We start from the raw sequence: 15,172 nt of genomic DNA on the forward strand, positions 1-15,172 counted from the left end.
TGTACTTGTTGTGTTTTATGGAGTTTTGCTGCCCTCTGCTGGCACTTGGGTGCGACTGATTTTATAGGCTTTAGCACCCATGAGCATTGTGTAAGTAATTATTGACATCAACAATGGCGGGCTACTAGTTTATTTTTTGATTGAAAATTTTACAAATTTTATCAAAACGAAAACATTAAGAGGGGTTTTAATATGAAATTTCTATAACTTGTACTAACATTTACCTTTTAAGAACTACAAGTCTTTCTATCCATGTATCGCTTTAACAGAATGTTAATAATGGTAATTCCATATTGTTGATTTATTGTTATAATAAACACATACAGGACTTATGTACCGTATGTTGAATGTATATATCCATCTTGTGTCTTATCTTTCCATTCCAACATTAATTTACAGAAAAATATGGCATATTTTATACATGGTTTGAATTGCGATTAATTGCGATTAATTACGATTAATTTTTTAGCTGCAATTAACTCGATTAAAATTTTTAATCGTTTGACGCCCCTAGTATTATTCTTATTATTTAATTACAGGTGTTTAAGCTCATTTCGATTCATTTTATTTAAATGGGCTATTATTTATTTTATTATGTGTTTATATTTTACAAATGTGATGTAGTATTCATTTATATTATATATTTTATGCTGTATAAATTTAGTTCCTATGTGAATATTAGTTCCTACTTGTTTTGTTGTGGTAGGAGGGTTTTGTATTCAACAAGGGGCTGTGTTGGTTATTATTATAGCAGAGAAGACAGCAGTAAATCAACAAAGACAAGTCAACTGTGCCCCGATCTACCAATCAAGAGATCTGATGGACTCAAAAAGTGGGTTACGATTGCACATTAGTTTGAAAATCGACCGGCTCCACCGTATTTTTACACGAGTGACTTCTGGTCTGCCCGATCCCAGCTATCGGTAGTAGTGTGGACGCAGTGGGGGTCGCATCGCGCGTCAAATAATAAACTCTGCTGTTCTTTTCGCATGCGTCGTGTTGAGCCACTTCTGGGACACGTCTAACACGCGGCTGCACTGCGACTGGTGTGCATTAGCTGATTGACTTTAATGCCCACGTTTCACTGCGTTCTCGCGGCGGCCACTTTGTCGCGCCGTTGACGTTTCTGGGTTATACTGTCCTACGGTGTTGGTCCTCATTATAGTAGAGAAGACGGAGTAAATATAAATTTACACAAAGAAACTGTAACCCGATCGACTCACAGACTTGAAAAAGGGGGTTACATTACGTCCGAAACTCGTTCGGTGCGCCTCCGTTCCGAACCGAGAACCATGTACCGAAACGGTTCAATACAAATGCAAGTACCGTTACACCCTTAATATTTTTATTTCTATATATGTACATGTACAGTATATCTTGACACTTATACAGTATATCTTGACACTGTTGGTTTTCAATCATCATTCAAGCTCTATTCTTGTTGAAGCTTTTGAAAGCTTAGGAAATTCAAAATATCCATCTTGGCTCCTCAGGTGTAGTTTTGGCTAAGCAAAGAAAAGGACCGTCTCTGAGGTGCTAGCCTCATAATCTGTTCGAAAAATGATTTTGACCCAACATTTTAACAGCCAGGTCTTTTATTTAAAAGGGAAGTTCAGAATTTTTTTACATTAGGCTCAATCTTCGAGTTAACAGGGGTTTAACTAGTCGGTGGAGTTGATTTCAACAAATTCAGTGCAGTTTGTAACTTATGTTAGTTTCAGGGCTGCGGACTGGCTAAGCTAGCACAAGTCAATGGTGCTTAGCTGCTTAGCATGCCAATAAAAAACGATAGTAACAGATCTAACATAGTCAAGTAAATTCAAAATGCGCCCCATTGTTCGAAATACCCATGCAGCCAAAACAATGTCACACCAAACTGCCTGCTCTATTCATTCTGCAGGACTTTATTTTAGGTGCGTAATGTGACCACAATAGAGAGGAGTGCTTCGGCCACCCGTGCTGAGTCTGCTGGAGAGTTTCTTTTGTCTCTCTAAAAAAAAATAAATAAATAAAAAAATCAGCAGTGAAAAAAAAAACGATGTGATACCCTGCTTACCTAGACAAATTTTGATGTTCATAATATGCAATGGTAAGTTTTAATAACTTTATCCTGAAAACATCGCCAACACTATTGATTGCATGGGTCATCAGTGGTTCTCATGCGTGCATATGATGTTTTTTATTGGAATGCTAAGCAGGCACATTTGACCCGCGCTTGCTTTGCCGCTTCGGAGCCCTGAAACTAAAAAATAACTAACAAACTGCACGGAATTTGTTGAAATTACTCCCCACCGACTAATTAAACCCCCGCTAATTTGAAGATTAAACCTTATGTCACAAATTCTGACCTTCCCCTTCAAATTATTTTATAGGAAAGTCAATTACATGCAATGACATTTTTCGGGCATCCAGGTTGGGGGGGTGTCAGCCCCCCACCCCCACCCCTCCACACCCCCACCCCACCCCCGGCCCCCCTCAACCTCAACCTATGGAGATTACCAAGCAAAAGAAACACAAAATAAAGAAAAAAAGAATGTTGGAAAACAAGACATTAAAGTATGCCATTCCAGTATTGATTAAAAGATCATTTCAATGTTATTTGATTGGTTACAGAAAGAAGGAAAGTAATGGAGGACATTCACCATTATAATCCTGCACCTACCCACTGCAAGGTCTCGCCTGGGACTTTCTTGTGGCTGGTTGTCATGGCGATGACTGATAGCAGGGGGCTTTTTGTTTCCACTTTCATCTTTTTGTCAATATCCATACAGCACTGAATAGGCAGTCTTGTATATTTGCAAGATGGTGCTTGATAGTCACCCTTATTGGTCTGTCCAGCTGCTCTTCTCTTGCCTGAGTGAGATACCTTCCCACTCACTGTGCTCTCGCTCTCCTATTTCTATTCAGATCAATTTTTCTTTCATCACAAATTCATTAACTACACGTACTGCTAAAGCGTGTCTCACCTGCAGTACTTTTCTCTTTTTATATCACGTGAAATATGTCTAGAGAACTATGCTCAAGCAGCAAAAAATACAGTTTATAGAAGCTATTCTGACACCTGCTGGTTATAAGAAGAACTATTGCACTGTAAAAAAAAAAAAAAAAAAAATGATATTACTCATAAAAATAAACATCTTGTTAAAAATTACACTGATTACACTGGTCTACAAGCAAAATGATTTCTGGATTAAAGAAGTGAGACACTAAGAAAGAAAACTAAGGTCAAAACTGTCAACTGACTGTAGTCCTGGCCGAAATGTTAAAATCCAAGCATCTTAGGCGAAAGTGGCTATTTCTGGGTAATTACTGTATTTTTGGGTAAACATATCTACCTTAAATATATATATAATATAATATAATATAATATAATATAATATAATATAATATAATATAATATAATATAATATAATATAATATAATCGTGTAGGCAAGAGCTTTGATATAATATGCTGGTTTCAAATGCATGACAAAATCACATAATGCATTATTGAAGAGACATTTCATAAGCTGTGGCACATATTGATTAATCTATCTCATGTCAAATGTAACAACTTGTAAAACTGATATTACATAATTACACAAATGTATCTTTGTAACAAACTTTAAATTAAATACCTTGAATACTTTAGCCAACCAGCGCTTAAATCCTGTTTTCCAATCCATATCACCAATGCAGCCATTTTTGTGCCTGAAGTAGATATTTCCCAAAATTTTGTAGACTAGCGTTATTTGCCTGATAGAATTTGACTGTTTGAACCAACAAAACTGATGCTTTTCACTCTATTTTCATTTTTTGAGTGCAATTTTATGCACAGAAGTCAGTGATATTAGCAGATTTTTGGTCAATAATGCCTTAGTTACGTGTAAGCTACATTTTTTTCGCAAACAGTAAAGAGAACACAGCATAAGACTTGTCACAAGGTGCTTTAGGCCAAATTTATACAATCAACTTTTTTTTCTTGCTGTACAAATATAAACAGATTTATAAAACATATTTATTTCCTGTATATCAAGCAGTGTTTAAAGAATATCATCAAGTCCACATTGTTCTGATGTGAGATTCATGAAGTGACTACCAGCTGTTGACTCAATTTACATATTTGTTTCCACCAGCTCTCTGTGTTTAGTCTACTTTTCTCCACACAGAGGTCCCTTTCAAGGGAATCACAATATTTTAAGCAAATCTAATTTGTAAATATTTTGTTTCTACGATAAGAGGTCTCTAAACTGCTGTCATAAATCTATAGACTCTTAACTGTGAGTTATGCCTTCAGTGGTTCAGTTACATCGAAGAACAAGCATTCTTATGTCTTTTCACCGTCTTTCATTCATCTCTACCATCTGGCTGCCAGTTAACATGTTGGACTTAAGCCAACAGATGCACAAGGCATACCGATGGGGAGTGGATGCTGCTGAGAGAGTGTGAGGGTATGATGGGCCCGCTCTGGCAGCTTAATCTTATCCGTGACAGGTCAGTGTCTCGGAGAAAGCCCACAATCAATGCTCTTTCACCACCAGCCTAAATATCATACGCGTCGACATCACTCATCTCCACGTCTTGGCAAATCCGGATTGATTGCAGCACTTTCACACTTCTTTCTTAGACTAGGGAGTGCTGTCTTGCTTTGAAAAGTGACGCTTTAGTTTCTTGAAATAATATCTGACTGTGATGCTTAGTTGGATTCTTACTCATTTTACTGTAGACATTGTAAATCCATTCGTTCAGTTATGTCAGTACATAAACTACTACTTGTCACATGGGAATTTCATATTCAAACACGTGTTAATCTTTTTGCTGAGAATGGATAACTAGAAAGGACCAGTAACTGAATTGAGCGAAAATTTATCAACTCAGGAAAAAAATAATAATTGAATATTAAATATTTAAATATTAGCTATACACTCTGATTGGACATTAGTGGAGTAATTGCGTCGATGGGAAGCTTGTGGGCAATGCATCTTGTGTGTAAGTGATGACAACAGTGGACAACGGTTCTTTAATGATAGGAAACGTTGCTATTATATATACAATGTATATTCATTTTCTTTTTTTCTCCCAAACCTGTCCTGTTCAGCTGTTTGATACGGAGAATTGAAGTCTGAGTGTCTGGTTGGTCTGAACGGTTTTAATGTTTCACATTGGAGTATTGCATACTCCCATTGTGATCATTCAACATACCTCGTTAATTAAGACAAAGCAGCGAACAGGAAGGGGTTATGGGGGAACATAAGAAAAGAAGGAGAGAGACACAGAAGAAACACAAACAACAACAAGAGATACATTGAACGCCTAAACTAACTGTGATTATGTTGGTGCTATCGTCAGCTAGATGTATTTCCGGTTGACACCATGTGGGGCGCCTGTTAACTGGGGAAAGGGGGGGGGGGGTCTAGAAGATGTTATTGGCAGGGGTGGAGTGTACACAAATCAGCCCTGTGAGCTAGAACCCAGTAACCGTGTGAATCCCTTGTGAGCGTGCGGCCGTGCGCCTTTTGGCAAACCTCCCTCCGCCGCCCCATCACCCATCCAAGTACCAAGGTCCTCTACCTGAGCGCACCCAATCCCATCCAGCCATGCGCGAATCCCATCAAACATACGATAGCCACGCAGACGAGCGGAGACGCTGTGCGGGCACCACCCCGGAGCCACGCCCCTCGCTAGCCAACCCAAGGGGGTTGGGGGGGAGTTGGGGGCAAGCCAGCACAGCCCATCCCTCCTCCTGCAGCCCAGGACAGGGGCCATCGTCACCCCCCAGGGATCCAGGGTGGTCACCCGTTGATTGATTGATTGATTGATTGATTGATTGATTGATTGATTGATTGATTGATTGATTGATTGATTGATTGATTGATTGCAACCTTGAGGCAATATTGTCTGTTATTCAAGCTATATCGCCAGCGTCATTTTTGAGTTGACCAGAGCCATCATCATTCTCTAATTCCAAGGGATCTTTCCGAAAACGGTAAGCAAATGATAAATTGTGTGAGCATCTCACAAATTTCTTATGTTGGGAAGATTATGCTATGATCACAGATTCCAATATTTTACATTGGCAAGCTTACAGTTTCAGTATGGAATCCTAGGAGTGCTCTTTAAACAATAATAATAATAACAATAATTAATGTATAAATAAATAAATGAATACATGAATAAGGCGGCACGGTGGCAGAATGGTTAGCATCTCGGCCTCACAGTTCTGAGATCAAGGGTTCAATCCTGGGCTCTGGCCTTACTGTGTGGAGTTTGCATGTTCTCCCCATGCCTGCGTGGGTTTTCTCCGGGTACTCGGGTTTCCCCAAAAACATACATGGTAGGCTGATTGAACTCTCTAAATTGTCCCTAAGTATGAGTGTGTGCACGAATGGTTGTTCATCTCCTTGTGCCCTACAATTGGCTGGCATCTGATTCAGGGTGTACCCTGCCTACTGCCCATTGTTCGCTTGGATTGGCTCCAGCACCCCCGTGACCCAAAGTGGCTCGGAAATGAGTATACAGTATATGGAGAAATGAATGAATGACTAAATAAATGAAAATATTAAAGTATATTTGTCATTAACTTTTACTTTTTGTCATTGAAAATCCCAAACGGAAAAAAACAATGACAATGTTTGTCATTGACTTTTACATTTTGTCATTGAAAAACACAAACAGTAAAAACAATGGCAATTTTTTTATTTGCCTTCAGTGACCGGGTATTTGGCTCAGGCAACCCATCCAGTCTTTCAGCTGCTTATTTAAGCAGTTGTGAAAATGATTTTTTCACATATCTCCAAATAAATGATGAATCAAAAATTGCATGTGATACAGATTTTGCCACTCCTGCAATTCCATACTTAAGGTTTCTTTCTAAGGAGGATCAACAAAAAATATCTGATTTGCTGTGATGTTACACAGTTTAAATGGTGATTACAGAAAGGCACCATGGGTTATCACGTCTACTATGGCATAACAGGTTACTGGAGTAAATGTGAGACTGCTATCCAGGGCAAGAATAAAGGTGTTAAAGGCGACTCTGATTGTTATTCCCCTTACCAACCCAACACAGGATGCTGATGCTAACCCCTGAAGGACATCAGGGAATAGTCAAAACAAAATAAAGACTAAGAACAAATGTGTAGTTTGGTAGTATTAATTGAGATGCTGACGCATTAGTAAAAGTATGTCATGCATGCATGTATGCATGCTGTGCTCCTCACAACAAGTGGACGCCCACCTAAACTACAACAGAAACAAGCAATAGCCATTTGGAATACATCGCATTTTGTAGACGAAAGTGTGCGATGCCTACATCGGCATTGTTTCTTCTCAAATGAGTCGTTCAGCATCAATACCCACGCCCATTAAATGACAAGTTGAAAAGGATTTTATTGTAGTATTTTTTATGTGCTCGTTGCGAAATAACAAGCATAATTCTTACCCCTGTGTAACTTAATGAGGGGATCAACTTGATGGATGACTGCAATAGCAGTGGTATAATCTATTGGCCCTTCTTTGCACATTAATCTCCCATTGGACAGCGATTTAACATTTTAAGAACACTAACTATTTCTTTATATTTCAACAGTGCTCACATATTTATAACCCACATATTTTCAATATATATATATATTGTAGATTATTTTAATTTCTCTACAAGGCATTATTTGTGACACAAGCAACATGGATTGGAGTCATACATACAGTATATTGTTGTGTTAAGGTATTTTGCTTTGAATTCTCAAAGCTTGCTCACAAGTTCTACTACTGTGCCAGTGTAAAAATAAAAACTCATCTCGGTAATTTGGCATTGTCATCTTTCAGACACCTGCATGGCAAACAAATCGGAGGGTAATCAGATGAATAAAAATTAAAATAATGCTCCAGACCTGCTGCCCAGCCCACACGACACTGTTTGTCTTCAACCCCTAACAAATATCAACAGTAATCAGGAAGTACACTGGCATCTTTCCATTTCTCAATGTCAAACTTTTCTTGACTAACCTATTGTCACCCAATCAAACCAGTGACAGCCTACATTTATGGGAAACGGGATGAATAGTTGTGGTAAAGTACTCCCTTTTTTTTTTTTTTTTTTTGTTTAACTTAAGTAAAAGTACAGATACAGGTGCAAAAAATTACCTAAGTAAAAGTACAAAAGTACTTGCTTTAAAATGTTTTTTTACAAGAGTATAAGTAATGTTTTTTTTAATATACACACATACATACATACATACATACATACAGTGGGTCAAATAAGTATTTAGTCAACCACTAATTGTTCAAGTTCTCCCACTTAAAAAATATTAGAGAGGCCTGTAATTGTCAACATAGGTAAACCTCAACCATGAGAGACAGAATGTGGGGAAAAAAAACAGAAAATCACAGTGTTTGATTTCTAAAGAATTTATTTCCAAATTAGAGTGGAAAATAAGTATTTGGTCACCTACAAACAAGCAAGATTTCTGGCTGTCAAAGAGGTCTAATTTCTTCTGACGAGGCTCCACTCATTACCTGTATTAATGGCACCTGTTTTAACTCATTATCGGTATAAAAGACACCTGTCCACAAGCTCAGCCAGTCACACTCCAAACTCCACTATGGCCAAGACCAAAGAGCTGTCGAAGGACACCAGAGACAAATTGTAGACCTGCACCAGGCTGCGAAGACTGAATCTGCAATAGGTAAAACGCTTGGTGTAAAGAAATCAACTGTGGGAGCAATTATTAGAAAATGGAAGACATACAAGACCACTGATAATCTCCCTCGATCTGGGGCTCCATGCAAGATCTCACCCCGTGGCGTCAAAATGATAACAAGAACAGTGAGCAAAAATCCCAGAACCACACGGGGTGACCTAGTGAATGACCTACAGAGAGCTGGGACCACAGTAACAAAGGCTACTACCATATCAGTAACACAATTCACCGCCAGGGACTCAAATCCTGCACTGCCAGACATGTCCCCCTGCTGAAGAAAGTACAAGTCCAGGCCCGTCTGCGGTTCGCTAGAGAGCATTTGGATGATCCAGAAGAGGACTGGGAGAATGTGTTATGGTCAGATGAAACCAAAATAGAAGTTTTTGGTAGAATCACAGGTTCTCGTGTTTGGAGGAGAAACAATACTGACTTGCATCCGAAGAACACCATACCCACTATGAAGCATGGGGGTGGAAACATCATGCTTTGAGGCTGTTTTTCTGCAAAGGGACCAGGACAACTGATCTGTGTAAAGGAAAGAATGAATGGGGCCGTGTATCGAGAGATTTTGAGTGAAAATCTCTTTCCATCGGCAAGGGCATTGAAGATGAGACGTGGCTCGGTCTTTCAGCATGACAATGATCCCAAACACACAGCCAGGGCAACAAAGGAGTGGCTTCGTAAGAAGCAAGGTCGTAAGAAGAAGGTCCTGGAGTGGCCTAGCCAGTCTCCAGATTTCAACCCCATAGAAAATCTGTGGAGGGAGTTGAAAGTCCGTGTTCTCCAATGACAGCCCCAAAACATCACTGCTCTAGAGAAGATCTGCATGGAGGAATGGGCCAAAAGACCAGCAATATTGTGTGAAAAGCTTGTGAAGAGTTACCAAAAATTTTTGGCCTCTGTTATTGCCAACAAAGGGTATATAGCAAAGTACTGAGATGAACTCATGGTATTGACCAAATACTTATTTTCCACCATGATTTGCAAATAAATTCTTTAAAAATCAAACAATGTGATTTTCTGTTTTTTTTTCCACATTCTGTCTCTCATGGTTGAGGTTTACCCATGTTGACAATTACTGGCCTCTCTAATATTTTCAAGTGGGACAACTTGCACAATTAGTGGTTGACTAAATACTTATTTGCCCCACTGTACATACAGTGTTGTTAATAACGGCTTTCGATTATAACGGCGTTACCAACTCCGTTATTTTTGTCAGTTGTGAGTAATGAAATATATTACTTTACCTGTCTTTGCAACGCCGTTACCGTTATTAGGGAGGTGAAGGCTCCCGTTACTGTACTACAATTTGGATGAATGACGTGTGAGACACGGAGAGAGCAGAGCAGGAGGGGGAGAAGGGAAGGGGCTTGTGAAGCCGTTGCAAACGCGATGCTAGATGTCTCAGAGCGTTAGCATAGCATTCGCATTCTTGCAAGCGTCATGTTAAACGCTTGGGAAACTTTTTACGTACAGTTCGTGGCGTTCAGGTAGGAACATTTAATTGAAAATAATGGACTGCTTTCCCGTTCAGTATGCATTATCATCACCAAGTCGGTGTTGTCCTTGTAGATGCTACATTATAATATGCATTTTTTTATTAACAAAAAAGTCACTTGCGATAAACTTTTCTTGAATGGATTATCGATAAACCGTGTGTGATTTATTTTTTTAATTACAACAACTAGACCAAAGCCAGAAGAGCAAAGAGATTAAAGCCTCACCTGCATATTGATAAATATACAGTGCTGCTCAAAAGTTTGTGAACCCCCTCAACATTTTGGAATTTTCTATTATTTCAACCTGATTTCCTAATCAATCAATTCAGTATTTTGTTTTTTGTTTTTTTAACAGTTGTGTTGTCGAGACTAAATTAAAAAGAGTTTTCATCAACTGATGTAGGTGCAAAATTGAACTGTTTGGTCACAACCAAAACCGCCATGTCTGGCGAAAAGTCAACTCTGCATACCACCAAAAGAACCTTCTCCCAACAGTGAAGCATGGAGGTGGGAATGTCAAGATCTGGGCTTGCTTTTCATCCTCAGGACCTGGACAACTCCACATAGTCCAGGGAATCATGAATTCTGAGGAATATTGTCAAATCCTAGAACATAACCTGACGCCATCTGTTTTGAAGTTAAAGCTTGGCAGAAGGTGGATCATGCAACATGATAATGATCCAAAGCATTCCAGCAATACAACCAAGGAATGGCTGAAAAAGAAGAAGATTCGTGTTCTGGACTGGCCCAGTCAAAGTCCTGACCTAAATCCCATTGAAATGCTGTGGCGGGACCTGAAGCGAGCAGTTCATGCCGGACGCCCATCAAACCTCTCTCAACTGACTGCGTTCTGCAAGGAAGAATGGGCAAAGGCTGATTAGTCACTACAGAAACCGTTTGGTTGAGGTAATCTCTGCAAAAGGAGGCGCAATATCCTATTAACTGAAGGGGTTCACATACTTTTGCACACATGATATCTGAGTTTTTCTTAAATCAACCACTTTTGTTAAATAAAGAATGACAATATAACTATTTCTTTTGTTTCAGTCCATTATTTGGAATGTCAGTATTGTGGATTTGGGTATAACTTAACATTTAATAAGGTTATTTTAGTTTTTTTTACAAAAAATCTGACCATCGCTGTGGGGTTCACAAACTTTCGAGCAGCACTGTATTAGCCTACTGCCCGTAGTTAGCTGGGATAGGCTCCAGCACCTCCGTGACCCTCGTGAGGAAAAGCGGCATGGAAAATGAATGAATGAATATTAGAAGTATTACGGTACACACAAGTCACGGTTCAGTACACCAGGAAAAAGGCTTTTTTTTCTCACAGCATTTGAAAGTTGAAAGTTTGTATGCCATTACAATCTTATATAGGTGAAATTAATAAAATGTAAAAAGGGTGACCAGGATTTTTTTTTTTTTTTTTTTAAATAAAAAAGACAGTTCAATTCAATTAGTTATCACTAACATATTTGTTGTGAAAGACTATATAGAATGGATCATGTAATAACGTGTAGCACATTAAAAGTAATATCAGTTACTTTGTTGAGTAACTAATTACTCTTGCGTTGAAGTAACTGAGTTACTAACTCAATTACTTTTTTGGAGAAGTAATTTGTTACTGTAACTATTTACTTTTTTAAAGGAACATTCTTTTCCACTTTGGAGTTGCCCATGGTGAGAGGCGCCAAGCAGTTGTGGGCATACTTATTGCCCCCCGGCTTGGCGCCTGTACGTTGGGGTTTACCCCGGTAGACGAGAGGGTAGGGGGGATGGGTTCTGACTGTTGTTTGCGCTTATACACCGAACAGCAGCTCAGAGTACCCATCCTTTTTGGAGTCCTTGGAGGGTGTGCTGGAGAGCGCCCCCTCTTGGGACTCCCTCATTCTCCTGGGGGACTTCAACATTCACGTGGGCAATGACAGTGAGACCTGGAGGGGCGTGATTGGGAGGAACAGCCCCCATGATCAGAACCCGAGTGGTGTTCTGTTATTCGACTGTGCTCGTCATGTTTTGTCCATAACGAACACTATGTTCAAACATAGGGGTGTCCATATGTGCACTTGGCATCAGGACACCCTAGCCCGCAGTTCGATGATCAACTTTGTAATCGTGTCATGGGATTTGCGGCCGCATGTTTTGGACACTTGGGTGAAGAGAGGGGCGGAGCTGTCAACTGATCACCATCTGGTGGTGTGTTGGCTCCAAAGGCGGGGGAAGATGCTGGCCAGAACTGGCAGGCCCAAACGTTTTGTGAGGTTCTGCAGGGAACATCTGGCAGAATCCCCTGTCAGAAAGACTTTCAACACGATGGATGGATGGATGGATGGATGGATGGATGGATGGATGGATGGATGGATGGATGGATGGATGGATGGATGGATGGATGGATGGATGGATGGATGGATGGATGGATGGATGGATGGATGGATGGATGGATGGATGGATGGATGGATGGATGGATGGATGGATGGACGGATGGACGGATGGACGGATGGACGGATGGACGGATGGATGGAAGATTAACATCACTGCATACACATATACATACATACATACATTCAGTACATGCATACATACAGTAAATACAGTACGTACATACATACATACATACATACATACATACATACATACATACATACATACATACATACATACATACATACATACATACATACGAGTCAATAATGAAAGAAGGAACCAGAAAATTAATTGACTGCTCAGTTTTAAAGAAAAACTATGCAGAATGGGGAAAAAAATAATAATAGCAATAAAACTTGAAACTTTAATTGACTGAACTGTAGACAGAAGCTTAACAAGCTCAAAAACTCCTAAACTTAGGTTAATGGCGGATTGCAGGCAAGTATCCGGTGCATACCGCCACCTACTGTACATGAGTGTGCAGCACCCATCTGAAGGCGCACTGCTAGACTGTTGGTTTTTATTGGTCAATATCTTTTTCACCTGCCTAATCTTGCTTGTACTCATGTTGCTGCCTCTACAGCACAGTTACGGTATAGTTGCATTGGGTTTAGTGATTGCGCTAGAGTTCTGTCAAATTTTGTACCGTTATAATGTTTTGCTTCCGAAGCTTTTGACAGTGAATAAGCATTTTACATTCAGTTGGACTCTAAATGTTATCCAAAGGTGCTAAATAAACAAGTTACATCATAAACATACATGGGCAACATTAATATCGCATGAATAAATGCTTAACGGCAAGACGAAGACGTTAACAGTGAGAGTTTTGTGCAGTTCAGTTGTGTGCAGCCACATGGCAGAATGTGTCTGAGGAGAACTTTTCTTCATGTCCGTCCTTGATCAAACATACGTAAATAGTCCCTTCTTTACAGAAAATGTGTAGTGTTTAATTTGGAACCACTGCATTTATTGCCATTATTGCCATTTTTAACATTACGCACATACGCAGAACCTCATGGGGTGAACACTGGAGACATGAAAAGAAACTATCAATTCACAATGAGAAAAAAAGGAAACAAAAGTAACGTGTAAAGAAGGCGACAATTTAAAAAGTAGTGGAGTAAAATGTACAGATATGTGCCGTAGAATGAAGTGAAGTAAAAAATACCACTTCATGATTGTACTCAAGTCACAAACATGTACTTAAGTACGGTAACAAATGACTTTTACTTCGTTACATTCCACCACTGATAAATGGACACAGCATCTTCATGAGGTTAAAGGTAAACTGCAGGACGACAATGATTAGTCATAAGATAAACATTCCTGTCTGACAATATTTCCAAGGTGCGAAACGCCTACAATCCTCAGATTGTACCTAGGAGGCACGAATAGTGTTATCGTCAAACATCCCCCACAGTGGACCACCACTGTATCATCCAGACAAACAATATATTACTTCAAAGACAAAAACACATTTAGCCTTACAGATATGCCAAGTCTCCCACACTTTCTCTCTCTCAATCACACACATGCACACTCTCACATTGGCCACTGTTGCAGTCCAGCTGGCTCGGAAATTGATGGTTTGATGTTGAGTAGCAAAAAAAAGTTTGGTACTTAGTAGAAATGGGTGAACAGGTTTGAGTTTGGAAAGACTGTGAGCAGACAACCATAACAAAAACAAACACTTTTGAAGATCCTTTTTGCAGCCTAGAGTCATATGCAGTGTCCAAAAAAGTTGAAGCCTAAGCCTGCTGACAGCAGGGAATCCTGAGCAAAGTATCTCTGACACTTGCTGATTTCTAACTAGTAAAGCAAATGAAACAATCTTTCCATTTCTATACCTTGAATTTGATACCAAATTTATTTGTGTCATGTCCAGTAGTGAACGTGTTAATGCTCCACACAATGTCCAAGGTCTCTCAAATTCCTGATCTGATAAGCCATCATAAGTTAATGCTATGTGTAAGCAAAACAACAGACTGTTAAAACTTCATAAATTACACCAAAAAATGATGACTCTCGATTGTGATTATAGTTTTATAGCAGTAGTGTCACTTTTAATCATAATAGGCATTATAATGAGAGTCAACATGATGCACTGATGTCACTATCTCTGTTCAAACCACCTTGGCTCTGGTTCAGTTTGGCTAAGTGCTTCTTGGCTCAGTTCCTCAGGATAGTACTCTTTTGCGCTACCCTTGAGTGCTGAGCCTTGATTTCATGCCTGGAAGTCTAATTTCTATTTGTGCTTTTTTTTTTTTAATGTAGCTTCCAAAACAGTTAGAATCAACAGCAAAGCAGATTTTCATGAAAAAGGTGTAAATATATGACTTTTTTTTTTTTAAGAGAAAAGATATGATAATAGTCCCCAAAAATATTTTATTGCTCGTATTTATTTTCTTTTTTACTACGCACGGCACTACACACAACTTCAACTGGTGGATTTTGTTTTATATAATGCCCGTTCTCAAGTGAGCTCTTAAGAGTTTTCAAGCCGCAGAATGCATTTGTTCTGACTGGGATTTGATGTTGAGGTCCAATTCACGGAGCAATAAAACACAGGA

This window comes from Corythoichthys intestinalis, chromosome 10 (assembly GCF_030265065.1).
Source record: "Corythoichthys intestinalis isolate RoL2023-P3 chromosome 10, ASM3026506v1, whole genome shotgun sequence".
In the NCBI taxonomy this organism is placed as follows: Eukaryota; Metazoa; Chordata; class Actinopteri; order Syngnathiformes; family Syngnathidae; genus Corythoichthys; species Corythoichthys intestinalis.